Raw genomic sequence first — 22,622 nt, 5'->3', positions numbered from 1 at the left:
ATCTTGTTAAAACAGTTTACAGCATCTGTAGAATGGTGGCCCCGGTTGCCATTTTTTTAACACTGTCACTTCAGTATAGAGGGGCTGTCATCATAATGTATGTGGGTTCAGTCTGGGTCCCTCTGCTAATAATCTTTCTATCAACAGAAAGCAGCAGGCCAAGTGTCCTCCGTCCCTTATGCAGGCCACACAGAAGTACAAGCATGACACACACAGCACATGGTTTGGAAGGGACATTTACCCATCATGCTGGTGTGAATAACTCAGCTAATACGACCGTGTCCAGGTGATAACAGTTCCATCATAGAGGGTGGGACACAATTTTACAGTCTTTAAAAAAAATAGTGCCGTTTGACCCTTCAAAGAGGAGTCCTTATTACTAATAGAAAATAGCACCTTCTGGTGAAATCTTACCTTATCGACAGTCTTACGGTGGGCTGGTGGCTCAGGAATGAATGCTTACGGTGAGGGAGGCCTGTGTGTGCTGAAAACTTTTGTAGGTATGGGAATGCTTGGTTGGTAACTTGTAGGCCTACTGCTTAGGTTGATGACCTTACCTCCCTTACCTCTTACAGCTGGCAAGCATGGCCTAATTTACTTTGGCTGCAACTTAAAGTTACACCTCCTGTGGGAAGCAGGGAAAATTTGAAGCTTTCCCCATTCCCATCTTTTGAAGTCGGTTTTTATTCAAGTCTAGTTTTAATGGAATGAATATGTGTCGTAGGGTTATAAAAGGTTTTTTTTTAAGCCCTATCTCTGATTCAGAAAATTATATTTAATAATATCACCAAAAACTTGAGAACCATTTTAAAAGGTGTTCAGTGGCTCTTTTGATCATGATTTAATGAAAAATATCTGAAAGCTATCAGTGTAACTCTAATGACAGCCACAAATGAATGTTTGGACCAAATCTGGAGTTTGCTTTTAGATGTCATTATTAAAGTGGAAGGCCTAAATTATGGCTGCACTTGGGCATTCAGAACTTATCCTATGAAAAGAAGGTCTTTGCAGATTGTGTGGAAGAGGGGGGATTCACAGATGAATATAGAATGTACAATGGTGAGAGAGCCAGGCTATTGTTTGTATGGAATGTTGACAATGGGAGCCAAGGGGCAGTTTCGCCTTCTGCAGGCTCACAGAACCGGGATGGGAACCAGCCTGGCATTCATTTGCCTTGGTCAGGCATGGAAATTTGGCCAGCTTCTCTTCCTGAGTTTTTCTTAGAAGGTGGTCTTATTGGACTCCTAGAGAATACATGCTTTGGCTTCTTAGCAATCTGCATTCTTTTTGAGGAAAGAGTACAAGAGTAAATAAAAGCAGTTTTCAACAGAAGCATTAAGAATAACTACCCCCCCCCCTTCAAATTTGATATTAGGAGAAATATATATATATATGCCAGACACTGAGGCAACTGAAGTCCCAGGAAGGAGCTATTTGTTTTTAATTCCTGCCTGTGCTTCTGTTGTGCCTTTAGGGACAGTCACTTACACTGGGTATTTGCTGTAGGGCCTGTCTGTTTGTGGCTCCTGTTAATTCTTTGAAAAGGCCTTTCTGAGTGTTCATTCTCAAAGCCATCCCTCTCACATCCATGTGGGGCCTATGATGGCTCAGGTGACAGGCATTCCTGGTACCTCGTATAAGCCTCCATCCAAACTGGAGTTATGTGTGTAATTGTCTATTCCCAGAGCTGCTTCTATCTGGTATTTAGCAATGTGCAGTCATAACTTTGAGGCCCCTTGGCAGTTTCCATCCCTACCTAGCTCTGTCCCTAGTGGATGCTTCGGCATGCCCTGCTTTATTTAGCTGTGCACATAACTTAGGTTTAACTGTTTAGTTAGAGTGGACTTCAATTTCATAGAAATTGTGATAAAATGGTTGGGTTCTGACTAATGGAGCAAGCAGTCAGTTATGTTAGTTTTATAGGGAATTGTGACTTCTGTCCTAGGGAACTCTCTCTCCCATCTCCCAGCGAACTTTCTCTCCAGCCCCCCAAGCTAGGGTAGTGTTTGGAAGATGCTAATCCTGAGTAGCTGGTGACTAGGTTTGCCTTGGCTGGAAAACCCGTGCCAAAGGGGGAGGGTGGTGCCTTTTATTCATTATGCTTATAAAAATTCTTCTTATTTGTAAACTACGAAAGGAAATACACCTTACCCTATGCTTTTTTTTTTTGGAGGGGAGGTGTTGTCTAAATTCCTTATCCTTCCCCACCTCACAAGTGCAGGGATTAAGACTTGCAGTGCTCCACCACACCTGGCTTATGGTATTGAGTTTTTTTGTTTGTTTGTTTGTTTCTGGATTCTGGTCATCATGTGCGTCTTGCATTACAACATCCTGAATTACAGTTTAAACTGCCTGGCTTTAAAGATTGTTTGCTAGGAGATAGTAGCAGCAGCTTTGTGTATTTTTGGAGCCCAGATTGAGGCCTGGGCATGTGGAGTACAGCATGGGGCTTGTAAATTCAGCCTCATTTGTGGCTCTGCTCCTATCATGCTTGAAATTTGGCCTTCAGCTATCTCACTAAGCTCAGGACCAACAAAAACTTCATTATTGAAGTCATGGAATCCCAGGAAAGATGGTCGGGAAGGAACCAAGAGGCCTAGCTCATGACGTATGGGATACTTTGTTTTCTTTGGTCCTGTGATGACAGCTAAAAACAAAACACAACAATATGGAGGCCAGCAAAGTATTGTTTTATGTGGGTATAATAAAGTCTGGAAATGTATCTATTATGCCTGATTTCAGAGCTGAGAAGAGAATAATGGGAGGGGCAGGAGCAGCAGGTGAACATGACTCTTGTGGAGGGGGTCTTTCTGCACCTTCCCTTTAAATGAACCCTAGTTGTGACTGTTCTCTCACTGATGGATAATTAAGTGTGGTCTGCTCAGGAGTCCAAACAAAGTGCTTTCTGTATTGCTGGTTCAGGCCACGTACGCTTGAGGAAGGTTGGAGGCAATGCTGCGCACACACTTGAAACCAGCCCTCCGTAAAACCGAGTCTCCGGGATGGTTGATGGAAAGAGAGAGGCTAACATTCCGAGCCCTTAACCCCCATTTCCAGTCCAGAAGTGCCCTCGGTGGTCACGTGACCTGGCATATTCAGGAAGGGAGCTGGTTCCACGAGGGAGGGCCTTGCTGTTGGAGCTGCCAGGCCAGATAGGACAGGACGGCGCGGGCTCCCGGCAATGGCAGCCCTTGTGTGACCACTGGGGCCCGGGGTTGGCTGCTAGTTTACAGACACGAGATCTCCAGGAGGAGGCCGCGCCTAACAGGCTTCATTAGGAAGACGCTGTTTCTTTTTTTTTTTTTTTCCCTAGGGGGGTGGACGATGCATACTTTTAAGTTTCGTTTTTCTCTGCGTTCTCCAGATGTTATGCTAATCTGCGCTGCTTACTGGATAGCTCACCTGTCTTTTTGTGGGGGAGGCTGGGTGCAGGTGGCTCGGGTAAGTTGACATGGTCAGATACCGTCCGCTTTCTCTGTTGCTCCCAGAGCAGGTGTGAAAGTCACTTGGGAAGAGTAGTAGAGTGCATCAGACGCCCATAGCATATTTGAACGTCTAAAAGTAAGATCTGGGAGTGTTCTTTATCTTAAAAACAGCTCACAGCCATTAATCTTCATGAGGCTCCTGCGAGCTGGGTAAATACAATTAATTCCTGTTTGTTTGCGAGGAAGTATTTCTCCAAGTCATGAAGGGGTTGTTTTCTCTCGTTCCCGTAGCGCGGAGTAGAGAGGTGGATCTGGCCCCTCGGGGGCCCCCCTGCCTCCTGCCCAGGAGCGCGCCGGGACAACTTCCGGTGTCCGGTGCGACCTTCCAGGCGGGGAAGAGGGTGGGCCTGAGAGGTAAGGCCTCCGCCACACCTGGACCCGCCCTGGGAAGGGGCGGGGCCTGCCTGGAGACCAGCGGGGGCTGGGAAAAGCGTGGGGATCCTTCGGCGACTTGCCTTTCCGGAATTCTGGCATCTCAGGACCCCCGAGTGGGCTGCTAGTCCCTGGGGTGCCAGCACCTGGCGGCCCCGCCCGTCTGTCCCTGCGCCGGGGGTGGGGCACCTGACACCGGGAAAACTCCCCTCGTCCGCGCCTTTTCACTTGCTAATCCGAACAGCAGGGAAGTCTTTAGGTGATGGAAATGGGCCCTGTTCCCCAGCCCCCATTTCCTTCCTTCTCACCAGCTGGCCTCCATAGCAGGGAGGGGGCCACGGGGAAGCATGGGACACCGAGGTGGGGGACGACGCTCAAGCGGGCTCCCCCACAGCTGAGACAGATGCGTGGCAATACCTCTTCTGAGCCCCGCTTATGCTCACAGTGATCCTGGCCCCCCAGTGTCCCGGCCTTGGCATCGAGGTGTCTCTAGCGCCTCCAGTGGCCTTTCAGGGTGGTTCGTTGATAAGACTGCCAGAGGGCGAAGGGCCCACGGGGGCACCATCCTCGTGGCGGCTTGGGGTGCAGTAAGTCTTTCAGTGCTGTTTTATTTGTGGTACAAACAGGGCCATAGAGCCTGACACATCTAACTGCCAGGACTGAAGGCTTCCTCCTATCAACCCAACAGCTGGGGTGCTTGGAATAGTGGCAGCTCTGGGAACTGGGGATTGTGGCTGGAGGTGCTGGCCGCGAAGGGGGAGGGGGCAGCAGGATCTAGACTTTTTTTTTTTAATTTGGGGATTCTTGGTGGTGAAACAATTTCTGACCGTTAGGCCTTCTGTCTTCGTAGACTTCATACCTTCAGAACTGCCTGCATTACTGTTACTTAAAATGTTGAGTCCTCCCTTGTATCTGGTTGTGACCGGTCTGCGTTAGCCTTTGACACTTCCAAGGTGGGATGATGGCTGGCCGAGGGAGCACTGGTGACTTGCCCATGACCTCCTCCCCATGGAGCTGAAGTGTGGAAAGTGGTCAAAGCAGGACTTCCTGGTTGGAGGACGTTCTGCCTGGGGTGGAGCTCCTCCCACCCACCTCTGCTCTTTTGCTTTCTGTCCTCAGTGTAGAGGGAAGGGGCAGGCTCTGAGTTCTTCCAGAATGCCGGACAGTCTGGAAATACCGAAATAATGGTTCCGTTTTATCCTGCCCCCACCCCACAGGTTTCCAAGAGCTCTTGGAGCTGTGAGGAGTCCTGCTTGTTTTCATTTTGTCCTTTGGGGAATCTTTTTGCAGGAGTAATCCAGTGTAAGATAGGGAGTGTTTCCTGCAGGCTCTCCTGGCCTCTTAAAGTTTATCGCACTTCTAACCATTTTAAATCACATTTATTTGTATGTGTGCGGGGAGACGGGGAGTGCGAGTGGTGTCCAGGTTGCAGGTGGACAACTTTCTCAGGGGTTACGGTCTGGGGACTGAGCTCAGGCTATCAGGTTATGAGGTAATAATTGCCTTATCAGCAGAGCTATCCTTTAACGCTCCATCCCCCCATCCCGGTCTCATTGGAGGCACAGTCTTGCTATGTTTTGTAGGGTGGCTTCAAATTTGTGCTTCTCTTTCCCTGTTCCCCAGATACTGAAATCTTACTGTATAAGTGTGCATCACCACCTGCTGGTAGGTTCTTTGAACTTTTGTACTGGAAATTTAACAAACCTAGGGTCTCTCTCTCTCTCTCTCTCACACACACACACACACACACACACACACACACACAGGCCAGGCAAGCACACTGAGCTATATCTCCTTTCTCCCTAGGATGCCCAGGTTGCCTTTAAATTCACTCTGCAGCCTCAGTCTCTTGAGTAGCTAGTGCTCAAGTAGTAGTGTTCTGTACCACAAGATCAATCTTTTTGTCCTTTGAAAGTGCATTCATTAGCTGGGCGTGGTGGTGCATGCCTTTAGTCCTAGCGCTCAGGGAGGCAGAGGCAGGCGTATCGCTGTGAGTTCCAGGACATCGAGGGCTACACAGAGAACTCTGTTTCAAAAAACTAAAGAGAAGAAGAAGAAGAAGAAGAAGAAGAAGAAGAAGAAGAAGAAGAAGAAAGCCCATTTATTTCTTTTAATTTCATATGTATGGATATTTTGCCTGCATAACACAGTGCACACAAAGGCCAGGAGAGGGCATCTGACCCCCCCCCCCGAGCTGGAGTTAACAGATAAGTTCTGAAGACGTGTGTGTGTGTGTGTGTGTGTGTGTGTGTGTGTTGGGAATTGAACCCAGGCTCTGGAAGAACAGTCAGTTAATCATTGGTTTTGAAGTGACTCTGCAGATCTGTGGAAGTTTCTGGCTGTGTGGAAAGAATTGTCTGGATTTACAGACTCACCATTGCTCACTGTATGCCTCCAAAATGTACCCCACCCCATCCCCCGGAGTACGTGGGCAACGCCTAGTGCTTAGGGACAGGCATCGATTTTTTCAGAAGGTAGGCTGGCTTAGGTAGCGTGGTCTCTAAGCAGACACTGCCTTTCTGGTGAATGCCCCTCCCTTGAGGGGGAGGAGTGGCTTGAGCGGGGATGGATCCTACCCCAGCAAGCGAGCCTTTCCTCAATTTCTGCTCCTAGGTGTTTGGAGGGAGATCTCCCCTAAGAAGGATGGGATGGTCTGTCTGCTCCACTCCTGTAAAACCAGTAAAAACTTCCTTTCAAGGAAGTTCTAGGTTACAGCCTGGCTTTTGTGCAACACTGGCCTTAGCAAAGGAATTTGAGTGAATTCTGCAGAACAAAAGGATTAGTCTTCCTTTCAAAGTGGCGATGAGAACTGAAAGGGAATGGCACGAAGTTGGGCGTGCCCTAAAATCCAGAGCCTAGCCCTGCCCCTGTGGTGATTAACTCACCGGAAAGGCACCCAGGGCAGGAGCCCTGGACCTAAGGCCCCCTTACGGTAGGGATTTTCCTGAAAAACAGGCTTTCATTAAAAGTACCTTCCTGCTCTGCAGCCCTTCCTTCCCTATCAGAACAGGTGTGTGCCTGTGAAGCTGGGGAAATCCCTACAGTTATGCTGGGGATGGGAATGGGCTGAAAGACTGGGGGGCTTGAGGACACATTGAGCTCGACCCTGACTGAGGCTGACATGCCGGGAGGTGTCGCTTAACAAATTACTCATGTTTGCCCTGGTGTCCTGGCCCTGCTCCAGCTTGGGTAATGATTATATTTCTGTCTATTTTAAGCACCCCAACCCCCGTTTTCAAACAGTTCTCTATTGTGCCTCACACCACACAGAGGGCTGCTGCTGCTGGTATAATCCTGTCTTGGCTTTAACTCTTCAGGCCTAGGCCATGGGACATCAGATTAAAATATGACAAACAAAAGCGAGAAGATGTTAAAGAAAAAGTTTAGCTGGGCATAGTGGCCCACGCCTGTAATCCCAGAGCTCAGAGTCAGGTTGATTCCTGTGAGTTCGAGGAAAGGCTGGTCTACAGGTCCAGGAGAAAGTTGAGATTCTCTTTCTGAGTATCTATACTGGCCTACTGGGCAGTTCCTTTCCTTTCCAAATGGCCAGGTGTTCCACAAGGAACTATATCACAAACTCATTTGAGTTTGCCTCTGATCCCCTCCCCCCTTTAACGACTGGGGACTTCTTATAGCTCAGTTTGTTGTGTATAAGGATTTCAGGGGATATACCGATTTCCTGATTATTTGATTGGGCTCTGTCCGTGCCTGCCAGTTAGGCCTATGAGCTTAAAAGTAAGTTCGTAACTGCAAACCCAAAAGGGAGCTTGGCAAAAGATTTCCCAACTGCTGTCACCTAGAGCAGGGTCAGGCTTGAAGCTACATTCCAGGAGTTTTTCAACCAGGTGATGTGTAAACTGCTCTGGGGACCCAGCAGCCCACTTGGGGAACACAGGGGAGTCCTTGTGTGTGTTGAGGTGAGGAAGAGATCTAGTACAGAGGTTCTCAACCTGGGGGTCTCAACCTCTTTGGGCAAACTTATCTTCCCCAAATATTTACATCACCACTCATAACCATAGCAAAATTTTGGTTATGAAATAGCAACAAAATAATTTTCTGGTGTGGGTCACCACGAGGAATTATATTAGGAAGGTTGTCTTCTTTCCTTCAGAAGACACAGACAGGACAGACACCCTTCTAGAGCTTAGTAGAAGCATCAAGGTTCACAGGATAGACTATTCTAGAAAGAGTGTCAAAGATGGAATGGGAAATGCTGCACCCCTTCCTGCATTTATATTCACCAAGCCCTTTCCAGGGGCTTCAGTTTTTGAACATGTGGTAGAGATGTGTTATAAACATTACCCACGAGGTAATGTTTTATAAGTGCTTAGAACAGGCTGATGCATTGGATTGGTTTGTTAAGTAAAAGAAATATACTATAAATTATTATAGTAAAATAAAGTAAGCCTGTGGTTCTTGCGCCAAGAAAGCCCAGTGTGCATTTCAGAGTGGGTGGAAGTTAAAGGGTGTGGAATAGCAGAAAGAATCCACCAGCTCAGGACTGACTAGGGGTTGGGAGTTCATTGTAAAAGGATTCCCAGAATATGTAGCCACCAGCCTAGGGATGGACACCAGTTTTGGTTTTCATCTCATTGGTTAATGGGGCCAAAGTGATGAATTAAAAACAAACAAACAAACAAAAACTTTCAAGAAATTGTTTTTAGACAGCAGCATGTTACTGTGTAGTAGCTAAGTCCAAGAAATGCCTAGTAAAATATTCATGTGTTATTGGAGACCTATTCCATTTCCATGGAAGGAAAGAAAATTGGCTGTCCTGCCTGGTGGACGACCAGTGTGGGGGAAGTGCTGCTGAGGAAAATGGCCCAGGGTTTGGTGGTCTACCCTGGGATCCCAGCTCCCACTGCACAGAGTAGGGAGCCACAGCATGGGCAGGGAGACAACAACATACTCCCCAGGGCCTGTGGGGAGAAAAGATCTCTTGGCCTGCTATGTGGACTGATAACAGTTTTAGCATGAGCTGCTTCTTCTAGGCAATACTAACAGCTTCCAGGTATGTATAGTGAGGCTGTGTGCATGGGCAAATGTGGAAGATACTCGCTGTTATCCCCAAGGAGGACTGGTCGTTTCATGGACCAGCTATTTTATTTTATTTTATGTGCACTGATGTTTTGCCTGCATGTATGCCTGTGAAGTTGCCAGATCACCTGGAATTGGAGCTCCAGACAGTTGTGAGCTGTAATGTGGGTGCCGGGAATTGAGCCCTCGGTCCTCAGGAAGAGCAGCCAGTGCTCTTAAACCACTGAGCCATCTCTGCAGCCTAGACTAGCAAAATTTCCTTTGAAGATGGTCCTTGAAGATGTCCTTGGAAAATCGAGGTCTTCAGGGCAAGGGCATGTGTATAGTAGGCCATGTGTGGGAGCCAGGAGGTCCTTCAGCAGATTCTGTGAGAGGGCGGGTAAGGCCAGACAATGCCAGTGCCTGTGGCATTTGCATAGTTGGTTCTGTTGCCGCTGTGGTTTTGGTGGTAGCCCCAGCGGGAGGAACAGTGCACTTACTACAGAATTGTTGTAGGGTGATAGGTTGACTTCTCACCTGCCTTGCCTGGGCTGTTCGCAGTTCTGGTTCCCTGCTTCCTCCGCATTGCAGCCTGGCATGGGGGTGGAGTTAGAAACCTCCCAGGATCACAGGGAGCTCCCCTGGGTGAGTGCCAGGACCCTTTAACCAACCAGCCCTTGCTCTGCCTTTGCTTTCCAGGTTGACTTATGCATTTTGAGCTAAGAAGTTGGCTGTGGGTTTGGTGGTTTTCACATGAGTGACTTCTGCAGTCCCCAGGGACGACCTGATGGCTGGGTGGTTCCAGAGAGGCTGGCTGCCAGGGCAGGGGGGATCCCCCGGGGCACCCCTTCTAGGAGTTCGTCTCCTAGGCCCTGCACGCCATCATGTTGGACAAACCTCCACATCTGTATTTTTAGCAAACTCCTCCAGGTGGTCCTCCCTGTAGTCATCCCAGAACCTGCCAACCACACAGTCTGTCTTTCTTTAAACACAAACCACTCCCCCAGCGCTACACCCACACATTTGAGTCTAGTTATTGAACATTTGGCATGCAAACGTGGTTGAAGGGAGGTTTTATATAGCTTGAATAGCCCCCAGATTGAATGACTACATTTGAAATTTGAAGCATGTATTTGTGCCTTTCTGTCTTCTTTAAAAGCCGCTAGAACATCACCAGACATTCCTAGGAACCTGAGAGGAAATTTCCCGTGTCTGTTACTCTCTGGGGCTGGTTCCATGTGCAGATGGACTTGACACTGAACTGTATCTACACTCAGCAGTGTTTATTCAGATGAGCCTGTACTGACAGTCAAGTCATGGCATGCCAGCAAGGAAAGAAACTTTAAGACTTGGCGTGGTGAAGTGTACCGTGAATATCTATATTCGCGCGTCAAAGATGGATGTATGAAGTCTGCCTGTTTGTTTTGAGAGGGTCTTACTTCTAGCCCAGGCTGGCCTGGAACTTGTGGCAATCCTCTTGCCTCGGGCATCCGCCCACCTACCTCCCCCGTGCTGGGATTATAGACGCCAGCTCCCATGCCCTTCATGAAAGCTGATGTGTCTAATACTAGCTGATGGGAGCACTAGCATGCATGGGTTATGGATACTTGTGCCTCTGCCAACAAACCAAATCTACCTTTGTGTAACCACACAGAGATAGTGTTGTTTGATAATAATACCAGGCACTCAAGCAGATTTGGGAACAGATACCTTCAGTGTTTCAGAAATGACAATGAATGCATTTTGTAGAAAACCCTTTTTTATTTTATTTTGTCATGATAAAGAGCCTTACACAGTGGCCTGGGGTGGTCTCTAGACTTCAAGTTACCCTCCTGCTTTAGCCTTCTTAGCTGCTGGGGCTTTGTATGAGCAACTGAGACAGTTTCATCATGAGTGTTTCTAAGGTTGTTGGTCAATCGATTCCTTCCCTCCCTCCCTCCGTCCCTCCCTACCTCCCTCCCTCCCTCCCTCTCTCCCTCCCTTTCTTCCTTGTCTCATGTAGTTGAAGCTGGCCTTTTAATTCAATGTTTAATTAAGTTTGACCTTGACTAGACCCTCCATTATGGGATTACAGCATATACCACCACCCAGCCACCTATATCGATTTCTTTTAAGATTCACTTATTCTGCTTTATGTGAATAAATGTTTTTTCTGCATATATGTGCACCATGTGCGTGCCTGTTAGATCCCCTATAACTGGGGGTATGGATGGTTGTGCTGGGAATTGAACATGCACCCTCTTTCTGCAAGAGCAATGTGTTCTCAACCAGTGAGCCATCTCTCTAGCCCTTCCCTTGTTTTTTTTTTTTTTGTTGGTATAAATGCCTTGTCACCCATTGGCTTATTTAATTTTTCTAATAACCCTATGTGACTGCAGTAAGGAACATGCTTTCCACTTTCCACACTGTCGAAACTGAGTGGATAGCCTCACACAGTTCTGGAAAGAGTGAGACCATGAGGTGGGTTCTCCACTGGTGCCAAGCTGTATGAAGAATGGCTGTGTATTTCAGATAAAAGTTGAGTCTAGGGATGGGTGGAAGTGTGCGAATTTGAAGGCTATTTGTGTGTGTGTGTGTGTGTGTGTGTGTGTGTGTGTGAGTGTGAGCGTGAGTGTGAGCGCTTATCCAGTTGAGTCTGAAGCCTCTTGTGGTACTCTCCTGAATCCACAGGGGGAAATGAATTTAGGTTCATTAGGTTTTGTACACTCCTAAATTAAACATTTGGATGTTTCTGGGGGAACTATCTAAGCGATTTGGAAAAGCTTTATAATTTTAGTAAATTAAATGAAGATGTCCAGTATGTGTTGTCACTTAAGGTCCTCTCATTAAAAATGCCTATTTGACCTGTAAAATCAGGTAGATCTTCTGTGTACTACAGTTCCAGGAGGAGGGGCCTGGAACTTCAGGGCCAGCTGGAATTGAAACAAGATGTGGGTCATTCCCAGGCTTGGAGCTGTAGTGGGTTGGACCTACTGGGAGAAAAGAGCATACCTGGTTGTCTTCTGCTGTGTGTGGATAGGGCAGCACCTCCAGACCTGTACTCCAGGTACCTGCTGGGTATGCTGGGTCCCCCCAGCTCCCTGGCACTGTGGTCTCATGCAGGGTATGGGAGAGTGTTAAAAGTTCTTGGATAGTCCTAATTGTCTCTGTCTCTCTGGAGTAAGGAGCATTGGCTAGGATGGGTGCACAGCGAAGGGATGTCTGAGAGTTTTGGCTGTGAGTTTTGACAGTATTTGAAGATGATGGCAGGCTGCTGAGAGGTCTCCAGAGCCTGGAAATGTAGCTCAGTTGATAGAGTGCTTGCTTAGCATTTGTGAAGTCAGTCTTCCATCCCCAGCACCCACCAGGTAGGGGGTGGCCCATGCAACCCTTGGGAAGTGGAGGTTTACCGTGTAGCTGTAGCTATAGCTCTGTCCTGGAACTTGCTGCGTGTAGCTCACGCTGGCCGGCCTCATGCTCCTTTTGCCTCTGCCTCCTGAGTGCTGGGATTAAAGGTATGTGCCCCCACACATACACACCCAGCTGAAGTTATTTCATATAAAAGCCCTTGCTCTGCCTGGGAAATTGAATCAGTGTGCTTACAGTATGCGCGTACAACGTGGCGGGGCTGCAAGCGCCGATGTGAAGCTTAGTTGCAGGGCAGACTGGGAGAAGCGAGCCCTGGGATCCACAGGTGACAGTCGTGCAGTGGGCAGGGGTGAAGCATCTGGAATCCTAGGGGTGATTGGCATTGCCCTCAGGTGCAGCATCCATGGGAGGATGGATTGTGGTCGTTTTTGCTTCTGGAACAGTGGTTGGATTGTGTGGCAAAGGACTCAAGGGTATTCCAGTTGGCAGGTGGTGGCCGATTTTTTTACATTGTCCAGGACCTTGGTTGTTTAGTACACACTGTCATGCCTTCTAAGAGAGGACTGCTGTGTGCCAGGCGCTGCCGTGTCCCGAGTCATAGATGAGGACCTTGGGAGCAGAGAGAGAGGGGTGGTTTGTGCTGTTTTTAGAGCATGGCTGAATCGTGGCAGGAGCTTACCTTAATGAGGCCCAAGCCTCATTCCATGGTCCCTGATGAGAGGGCTTGCTTCTGAGGTCCTGCCCTCAGGTAACTCAGGAGTTGCTGGTCTGTCACACGTGTACTTTTTGGGGACAGAGTTGGATTCGGCAGCAGAAGTTTAAGGAGGGTCCTGATGCAAGTTACACACAAATACAGGCTCTCTTTAGGGGATAGGTAGTTCCCCAAGCAACACCGACCAGCCAGTGGGGTGGGGCTGCTTCTTCCTGACACCCCTAGGTTCGGAGTGAGCTTCAAAAGGGCTGTGATGGTACCAGCTGTGATGGGTAAGCGCCTGTGATGAGCTTAGAACTGATAGGGGAAGGGACTTGAAGGGAGTTCCTTTCTCATTTCCCTGGTCAGGAGATTTTCCCTCACTGTCCTGTTTGTAGCATCACTGTCAGTTAGAATCTGCAAGCGTGTTTTCCAGGCTCCCTTTCCTGTGGTTGGGCTCCCTTCAGTGCCTCCTGGGGAGCCAGGCGTAGATGGTTGCAGAGCCAGACTGCAAGGCCACTGCTGCATTAAGGAGCTTTACAGTTTATCCCACAAAGTCATTGCTATTCATTTTCTAAGGGTGCCAACTCCCCACAATGTCATGTAGATATACTAGTAGACAGTGGAACTCACTTTTGTGGTGTGCAAGTCTGCAGAATTTGCAAAATGAGATATACCTCTCGGTTGCAAAAACAGTTCTGTGCTGAGGAAAATATTCCTCTCCCTGTATGACCCCATGCATGCATGTGGAGGTCAGAATCCCACTTTCAGGAGTCAGTTCTTGCTTTCCATTATCTTGCCTTAGGGATGGAATTAAGATAGTCAGGCTTGGCAGTAAGCAAGCACCCTTACCTTTTTTTTTTTGTCCTCCTGTTTCATTGTTGTTAGTAGAAAGGCTTAGGAGGTTAGTAAAAGTTGGTAGACATTCATGCAAGAGCTTTGTAATGACTAAGGATTTGTGTATGCCTCCCAGGAGAGCAGGCACAGCAGATGGGCATGCCTGGGTGACCTCCCACCAGTGCCATGCCAGGCATGCCTAGGACTTAAGGACAGACTTTGGCTCATACTAGACAGATAGCATCAAAAGCTAGTCACTGAAACCTAAGTCTTATGTGCCTCATTAAGCCACCTGTCAGCTCAAAGTACCCTTCCATCTCAAGTAGGCAGTTCTGGGCTCACGCTTGAGGGACTGGTGCATCTAAGGCCATGCCGTGGTCCTTGGGCTCCCTGGGGACACACAACAGCTGCTCACTGCCTTTCCACAGCCTCTCCACAATGTCCCCGCCAGCCTGTCTTGGAAGGGCCTGGGAACAGGTGTCTGTCCTGTCTACCACAGCTCCAAATCCAGCAGGGACTGCAAGCGGTCACCAGGACACTGACGGCTTCATCTTTTCTCCTTAAGGGAAGCAGTTTTGGAGAGAGCTGGGTTGTGTGCTGCTTACAGGGCTAAGGCTGCTTGTGTTCCCAGGACTCCTGGGTGGCGCTTAGGTCATGATTTGTTTATTGAAGGTAGAGGCCAGCTGGGCCAGCTCCCTTCCTGTGGTCAAGGAGTGTGGTTTGTGAAAAACCCTGGGAACTGGAGAACTTCCCAGGTGGGCAAAGTCGGCCGCATTGATTCTTGGCAGGGCGTGGAGTATTGGTAGGGTATCTGAGTGAGCCGTGCCCCCCTTCCCTGTGTCCAGTCCTAAGACCACCATGCCTCCTTCACACATCCCTGTGTACATATGGGACTGTTTATAAGAAGGAGGAGTGGGAGGAAGGAGTGTGCCAGCACAGTGAAACACTGGGCCACTGCCCTGTACGCTCTGGCATGTGAGTAGAAAACCACTTACTTTCTTTGCAGTTTTAATATTCTCTTCCTTCCATCTGCTTGTGACGTGGCTATAAGTATGAAACATTTCTGATTTACTTTTTAAAAGAGGGTTTATTTATACCATGAATGTTCTATTTGCATGTATGCCTGTATGATAGAAGAGGGAATCAGATCCCATTACAAATGGTCATGAGCCACCTTGTGGTTGTTGGGAATCGAACTCAGGACCTCTGGAAGAGCAGAGCCATTTCTCCAGAAGCCCCCCCCTTTTTTTAAGACAGGGTTTCTGTGTGTACCCTTTAGTTGTCCTGGATATCCCTTTGTAGACCAGGCTGGCCTAAAACTCACAGAGGCCTCTGCCTCCCCAAGTGCTGCAATTAAAGGCACTGTCTGGCTTGGCTATTAATTTTTGTTTTATTTTGTTTATTTTTTGAGACAGGGTTTCTCTGTGTAGCCTTGGCTGTCCTGAATCGCCCTTCGTAGACCAGGCTGCCCTAAAACTCAGAGATCTGCCTGCCTCTGCCTTCCTGAGTTCTGGGATTACAGGTGTGTGCCACCGTGCCCACCTTGGCTATGAGTTTTAAAGATGATTAAGAGAGGGAGTCATTGCATTTATTAAATTGCTGACTGTTGCTGGAACCCTCTTTTTATTTAGGCTTGTGATTTTTTCCCCCTCTTAGCTGGTTGGCCACCTCTGCCAGCATTCACGCGATCGTATTGATCCAGTGTTGCCTAGCAAACCCTTAGATGAGTGGGAGCTGAGACCAAGAGTGACCTGGAGTTCTGCCTTAGACAAATGCCTTTGCAGCCTTGGCTCTCTTGGAGTGGTCACCTGAGGTGCTGTACAGGGAAGGTGGTGGACACATGGGCACCTTCTTCTGGAATTCAGGGCTGGGGCACATGGCGGGGATATGCGAGACTGAGCAGAAGTCTGCTTCCGCACAGGTCTTACATGAGGGGCTGTGGAGTAGAGGAGTCCCCACCCCATCATCCTCCCGGGGGTTGTTCTGAAGTTGAAGACTGGATTTAATTGACCATAAGGCCCAGCGCTTGGGAGCTTTTGGAAAGGGATCTGTTTATCACCACAGTTGTTGTGGTGATCGTTCAAAGGTGCATGCATCCCCCCCCCCCAATCATACCTCAAATAAGCTTTAAAAATAAGCCTAAGGAGCAAAGTGGTTGGCTGGCACGAAGACCATTGGCAAACTTATTAAGAGCTGTCATCCCCAACAGGAAGCAAGCCACAGACCTCAGCAGCCAGAGCTGTACTCAGGCGAAGCTGGGAGCTCAGCGAGGTTTCAGGGCTCAGCAGCCACAGGGTCTGGTGGTGTCCTGGGCACAAGCCCCCCCACCCCCCCAGTTCTCTGTTGAGCCTCCAGTCCTGTCTCTACCTTTGGGTGGGAGTGTTCCTTGTGGATTGGAAAGCCCCCGCTGGCTGGCTTCTTGGAGAAGGGCAGACAGCCTGAGGGCTGGGCTGCTGAGGGAAGCCCAGTGCCCTGTCTGGCCTCAAGCTGCAAGTTTCCAGAGTGTCTTCAATGGAGAAGACCAAGGTATGTTGTAGATTACCCCATCACTGAAGGAGCTTTTCCAGAAAGGCCTAACAAATAATACCAGTCATAAATGAGCTTCATTTGAGGCGGGAGAGAGATGGAAATATCTGTGCTGTCTCCCTCATAGTCACAGTTGAGTACCCTTTATCCAGAATGCTTGGGGCTAAAAGTCTTTCCGATTTTGGAGTTTTTGTTTTGTTTTGTTTTAATTTTGGTACTATTACGTGAGTTTTTTTTTTTTCTTAAAGATTTACTTGTTACAAGCCATGTGGTGGTGGTCGTCCTCGCACACCTTTAGTTCCCGCCGCATGGGAGGCAGAGACAGGCAGATCTCCTAGTCTGAGGCCAGCCTCGACGTCTGTCTCAAAAAAAGAAAGGAAGGGTTTACCCTGTACACGTGTGTGTGTGTGTGCATCACCACTGCATTCAGTGCCTGTGGAGGTCAGGAGAGTGTACTGGATCCCCCGGAACTGACGTGGTTGTGAGCCAGCAAGGTTATGGGAACTGTGGAAGAGAAGCACTGAACTGTCTCTCCATCGACCCCTCCCCACCAGGAGATCTTTTGCATATACATAATGAGATCCTGAGTCTCATACAGGGCCGATTCATGTTTTGCCACTACTGATGGAACTGGTTAACCGTATGTAGCGTGAGCAGCTTGGCACATGGATGCTCGCATGATGTAGACGGTTACAGGTGAAAAGTTGTGGATCTTGAAGTACTTTCAGATTGGTAATGCTCAGTATATTAATGTCATTCCCCACAGGCTGGACTCTGTTACCCAGCAGGCACCAGTGAAGCATGGCCAGCTATATAGACGTCACACTGACTCTTTGCTATACAGGAACCTCAGTGGGACTGAAAATTATTACTCTGTCCTGCTAAGCAATTGCGGGAAGAGATGTCACAGTCAAGCATATTTTGCTTTCTGAAGCTGTGTGCATCTCACACCCAAGTCAAGGTCTTGAGGTAAAGGTGAAGGTGTGCAGCAGTTTTGAGTCTGAGCCTGGCAGAAAAGTACATAGTTAATCACTTTGTATATTGGTTAGTTGGGCTGAGTTTCTTTGTAACCTTTTGGCTTGGAGAACTGTCCCTTTTAGTCATGGTAATTATCCTTTCCTGTGATATGTAAATTGATTACTGCAGACCTTTCTAGAGTGCAGTTTGATTATCCACCAAACTTCCTTCTGTCTCTTATTTGAACTTATTTTTAGCGCAGTCCTTGAAACCTCTGTGCGAGACTGGATCTTCATGGGTTCTGAACTGCGAAGGTCATTCTCATCAGACTGGTCACAGCCTTGCTTCAAGATCCCTCTTGTACTCTGGACTGGATGTTTGTGGAACCTTACTGCATAAGAAAAAGCCAGTGTGGTTCTTAGTTAGATTTGTTTGCAAGTGGTTCAGTACAAAGGCAGGAGGAACGATAGTTGTGTGCTGGAGGTGATTGCTCAAGGCTGCCAAGGGGTTATTTACAGGTTTTTGTTGACAATCCTTGTTTAAAGGAATTCCCTGTGAGATTTATGAAGCCCTTCCAATTTATTGTCTTTCCAAGTAAGGTAAGCAAATAAATAAGTTATTCTATTTTATTATAAACATAGCCAGTGTAAGATTAAAAAAATAAGAGGAAACGGGGCTCCATTTTTTTTTTTCCACCCAGTGTGTTTCAGGAATTTGGAACGAATCCTGGAAAGGCCTTTTGTTTTGTTTTTGGCCAGAGCACATTGTGCATTTTAGAAGATAAAGTCTGACCCTTGATGTTGGAATGCACAGCTCCCCATCCATGACGAGAACCCGCTGCAGCTAAATGGGGCAGGGCAGGATGGCAAGGCCGGGGATGGGTTGCTGGGCCTTAGAGCAGCACTGAAGTCACTGGGGCCACACCAGCTAAAGGCTCCCGGCTTGGTCTGGTACATACACTACAAAAACTTTTACAGACCTCTTCCTGTCACCCTGTTTTGTTTTGTTTTTTGGTGGGGGGGGGGCTCTACTTTTTTCTGTGTAAACCACCTGGGAAACTTGCACTTGTTTATTTCGGTTTTTGACCCAGGGGGTGTTTCTCTGTGTAGTGTTGGCAGTCCTGGAACTTGCTCTGTAGACCAGCCAGGCTGGCTTTGAAGTCAGATCTACCTGCCTCTGCCTCCCGAGTGCTGGGATTAAAGGTGTATACTCCCACCGCCTGACAAAAACTTAAGATTTTCAGGTAAAAGAACGCTCAGGAACATGAGACTCTAATAAGTAAACAGTTCTTTTCCTGGTGGTGTTGTGGGACGAAGGGTGCGGCCTCCCCCTCTGCCTGCCCCGAGTCCATTTGAAGTCACCTGGCTCTTCCTCGGGCATGGGCTACGTCAGTAGGAAAGCTTCTGGTTACCATTCTGGATGGTATGTATGTTCTGTCTTTGCTCCTACTTGTCCCTGATGTTATTTTGGGGGGGAGGGCTGGGGAGGGATTAGTAGTGTTCAGGATGACATCTTGTAACAGACCGTTGGGTTCAAGCTCCTCAGGCCCTGACATGTAGGATATGCAGTGAGGCCAGTTGAAAGCATTCCCTGCAGGAGTTTGCTTTGGAGCAGATCAGCCCAAAGTGGGAGGCTTGGGAGGTAGGAAGGGCAAAGTGCCCACAAGAACAGGTTTGTGGGCCTCATTTCCTGTCCTTCTTTCGTGCTACAGAGGGTGGGGACAGTAGGCCATCAAATAAACTGAGCGGTAGGAACTTGGGAGTCCTTCGAGGAGGTATATATATATATATATATATATATGCCTTGAGGTCACAGTGTGCAAGGATAGGGGCTAGGCCACAGCCCCTTTCTTTCCTTTGGTTTCCCACCCAGGCTGCTCCAGATTCCAAATCCTCGTCCCTGTGTGGGCCTGAGAGAATCACCTGGGAAGCATCCAAAGACTTGTAGCTCTACCCTCCCAGACTGGTAGTGGCCGATGGAGAGACCTGCTTCGGCTAGCTTAAAAGTTTCAGGTGATTCTAATGGACCACCAGCACACCCTTAACACCGTCTCTCAGTTTCACCTGGGCCTGGGAGGCACACTCCGTGTTAAGGTTGTGCTAGCAGCGCCGACTTTCCTGCCTTCCAGGATCTGCAGGCTCAGAGCACAGGGGCTGCCGAGAGAGCCTCAGCTCCTCAGGGCCCACCTGAACGGCGGTATGTATCTCCCTTGGGGCTAGGCAGTAGAGCAGTACCATGAACCCCCTCCACTTTACTCTGAAAAGGGATACCTCACCAACGGGGAGAGGGTCATCTCATATAGCTATGTCACCGTCTATCCTCCAAACCGAGATACTTTATAGGATGAGGCTGCTATGGGATAGTTGATGTCGCTCTCGCCAGCATCTTTGCCCATGGATTTCAAAGTGAACCAGCCCCTCTCTTCTGCCCTTGTGAAGTAGATGTGAGGATGGGAATGATTTTCCTGCTGGTCCCTGGAGAGCTGGAAAAAGAAAGCAGCTGTTGCCTAGGAAACAACATTAGAGCTGGACTCAGGCTGGGCACCCTGGGGACTTATAGCGCTCCAACCTGGGTGGAGGGAAAGGTTGAACCCCATAAAGGCACAGGCCAAAGGTCATGTGCCTTTTCGTAAGAAAAGGGTAGTTTTCCCCAGGAACTCATTCTTGGCCTACAAAGGCTGGAGGCCTGGGAGGTGATGTTCTCTGGAGCAGGTAATAAATGAAGGTAGGGAAAGCTGGAGGGTGAATTAGTTGGTTTCCTGACACTGAAAACCTACAGACCCTGGTGCTGGGAACATTGTACTGCTGTGTCAGAAAGCTGTTCCTCAGAGGAGTCCTGCCAGTAGAAGATCTATTGTCACGTAGCCCCTGCCTGAGGTGATCTGGATCAACCCCAAACTTCGTTGAAACCACAGCCATCCCTAGCAGAGAAAGAGCAAGAAGCAGGGGGTCCTGAATTGCCCAGGTGGTCCATGCTAATGTTTCCACCCATTTCCTCCTTGGGTTGGGTCACCATTAAGGTCACAGGTGGGCTTGAGCTAGCCCATGTTTCAATCTTTGTTTCTGCTGTGAACTCTAACATGGGACACTGTGAGCCTCATCCTTACATAGGAGCTGGGAAGCTGCAGCATTACTGACAGGGAGCGGTTGGTGGGTCCTAGGTCCCTTCCTTCAGAGCCACTGCATTTAATCTCATCCTTAGGACAGTCTTGATTTCTTTTTTTATTGTCTTTCTTTTTTTACCACTTCACAGCAGGCTAGAAACACAGGTTCTGTGACCCAGGGCACCGCTTTGATGTGGCTTCCTGGTCTCGCCTCGAAATGTAGTTTTTAGCTTCTCATTTACTGTCATCATACCTTTGAACATCTGTCTTAGTGCCTGTATGGCTTTCTCTTTGGAACCAGACTTTTGTTTTTACGAATAAGCTGTCTAATCTTGGGATGAGTGGTGATGAGCACCTGCATACAGGACTGTTTCTTGGGTTTGATTTCCATACACTAGGCTCCACAGGGATGAGCTGTCTTTGTCCCCAAGGCTCCCAAGTTGGGCAGAGAGATGCTATACTTCTGTTTTGGGGAAGTAGTAGGCTTTAGGATTCTTCATAAAAACAACTGGAGGTACTGTTCTTGTCCCATTTCAATAGATCAGTCTTGTGTTCACATAGTGATAATTTATTGTATAATCATGTTCAGATGTGTTCTAATTACAGTCTCCAAGCCAAAAGCCTCTGCTCTCAGATGGAGGGGCTCAGGTCAGCTTACGGTAACCCTGTCTGCATCCCACTAGTCTGCAGAGCGTGTGGCCAGGGTTTCAGTGTACTTTCCGGCTTCTGGTTTTGTGTAGCCAATCTGCTAATTTTGCATGCTTGGAGTCAGTTTGTTCGACTCTGGGATTTGAACTTGAGTGCTTTTTCTGTGTGGTGATGAGCTTGACCCAGATTGAAGCATAGTCTGGGTCTACCTTGGTCTTAACATCCCCGAGTTCTCTCCAAACACCTTGATGCTGCCCAGCAATCTACGCTTGATTCTGACCCTGAGGTGGCTGGCCTCGTGTGTTGGTTTTTGTGCTGACTCACCTGCAGCGTGCTTAGCGCCACACAGCAGACACCTGTTGCAAGAACACGCCTGCGCAGGGGTAAAAAAGCTCTCAAGCACTGGCGTTTGCGTGCAAGCACACATCAGACACCCACTCTACCTTGTTTTCTGAGACAGGGTCCCTTATCAAACTCAGCTCACCAATGGAGGCTACAGCCCTGCGGATACCCCTATCTCCCCGCTCCCCAAATTCCCTGCTGCTTTAGCTAGCCACTGTCCAGACAAGTTTATGTACACAGACCTTTTAAACTAGGTCGCTCCTTAACATTCTTTTCCTTAATGGCATCCATACTCTGATTTAAAAAAAAACAAAAAAACATTTTTTAAAGAGCTGTCTGTCATTCCAAGTTTCATTTCTTCCATCCCATTAGAATTTTGAGCCGTCTGCTTGATTTGTGCTTATGAAACTAAATTCATTAGGATGCGAAAGTAACACTCAGCAGTTTACCAAATTGGATTCTTTCTTTTGATGTTTTGTACATCATCCGTTCTCACTTGAATGTCAAGGAACTTTGTTGGTATAAAGTGTTATACAGATGAAAACTTGTGTTTTAGTGGCTTTTTTTTAATTAATTTTTTTAATTAAGTTGATAAGACTTTTATACAGCAGTGCCTGTTGAGTCTGGGTGTGAGGTCTTGGAGCTTGGCACAGTTTTGGAGTTTGTGTGGCGGGAAGTGGCTTTGTAGGGAGCTATGCTCCGGGCACTGTATTTAAAGGCTAGCTGGAAACTCCCTCCAAATTCTGCCAGTGGAGTGACAGACAAGTTTCCAGGTTTTTAATCTGCGAAGTGGGGGCTTCTGTATTTCTAACCTTAGTGGAGGTCTTCAATATGTACTCTTATTTCACTGGTTGACAACATTTTAACATCTCTGCAATCAAATGGTCATGAAGTCAATCTTGTGCAGTATCTTGACAGCTGTTTTTTCTTGCTTGTGATCAAGTAATGCTGCTCTGAGTTTTGTTTTATGGTGCCAAGGATTGAACCTGGTGCCTCTCGTGTGCTAGGCAATTCATTCGAGTAGACTTCTCTTTATTTTCTGTTTTGAGACAGGGTCAAAACTAAGTTTGTAATCCTCCTGTCTCCGCTTCCTGCCCACCTCCCCTGCCATCTCTGGACTACACTGTATGGATGGTCATCTCCCTCTGTCTCCCAGATCGTCTACCTTCTCCCAAGATCTTGGCTTGGCTTCTGTCTGTCGGAGATTCTAAATCCAATGCACATCTGTTCACAATCAAGCCAGTTATCGAGATTTTTCTGCAGTTCTGGACAGGAGGCTAATTTTGTCCCTAGGATT

The 22,622-nt window shown here is 48.0% G+C and overlaps 1 protein-coding gene across 9 annotated transcripts in view; it reads left to right on the top strand.

Annotated features, from left to right (window-relative positions):
• Ctbp2 (C-terminal binding protein 2) overlaps nucleotides 1-22,622 on the top strand; it is a 126,684-nt gene that overhangs the window by 5,164 nt on the left and 98,898 nt on the right. Inside the window, exon 1 of one of the 9 annotated variants that reach the window (XM_021652571.2) lies at nucleotides 3,423-3,441. The exons of 7 other annotated variants lie outside the window; for them this stretch is intronic. The gene's annotated coding sequence lies outside the window, so the exon portion shown is untranslated. Of the gene's footprint in view, nucleotides 1-3,422; nucleotides 3,442-18,635; nucleotides 18,655-22,622 lie in introns of those variants that run through there. One more of the 9 variants, XM_060381295.1, reaches the window with a different exon arrangement.

This window comes from Meriones unguiculatus, chromosome 1 (genome assembly GCF_030254825.1).
Source record: "Meriones unguiculatus strain TT.TT164.6M chromosome 1, Bangor_MerUng_6.1, whole genome shotgun sequence".
Classification (NCBI taxonomy): domain Eukaryota; kingdom Metazoa; phylum Chordata; class Mammalia; order Rodentia; family Muridae; genus Meriones; species Meriones unguiculatus.
Note: the sequence above shows the minus strand (reverse complement) of the source record. Positions and strands in the feature narration are given on the sequence as shown.